Source organism: Liolophura sinensis, chromosome 1 (genome assembly GCF_032854445.1).
Source record: "Liolophura sinensis isolate JHLJ2023 chromosome 1, CUHK_Ljap_v2, whole genome shotgun sequence".
In the NCBI taxonomy this organism is placed as follows: Eukaryota; Metazoa; Mollusca; class Polyplacophora; order Chitonida; family Chitonidae; genus Liolophura; species Liolophura sinensis.
The window spans coordinates 64,275,656-64,276,020 of record NC_088295.1 but is presented as its reverse complement, the minus strand read 5'-3'; positions in this window follow the sequence as shown (position 1 = coordinate 64,276,020).

Below are 365 nucleotides of genomic sequence, written 5' to 3'. Positions count from 1 at the left end.
CCTACGGTAGCTATATATCTTCATCTGCATATCTTATGCATGTGGAAATGATGCCTCATCAAAATAACTGCGAAAACGTTTTAAGAGTGATAGCAATTTTCACAAATGAAAGAGCTGACACACACCAATGAGGTTGATCCACATAATCCTAATTTCGTATTTTCAACAGGTATGGTCGAACAAATCAAGAGTTAAGTATTTGCTTATAGCCAGCACAAGCTGTTGTGGCGAGCAGGCAACGCGCACATTCAAAGCATTACTTCAAAATTATTTGACGCATAATTTTATTGTGTTTGAAGCTGCGGTTTAATGCGACACATCCTTATCATTGTTACTTTAGAGCACTGGCTAATGCTTATGTTGGT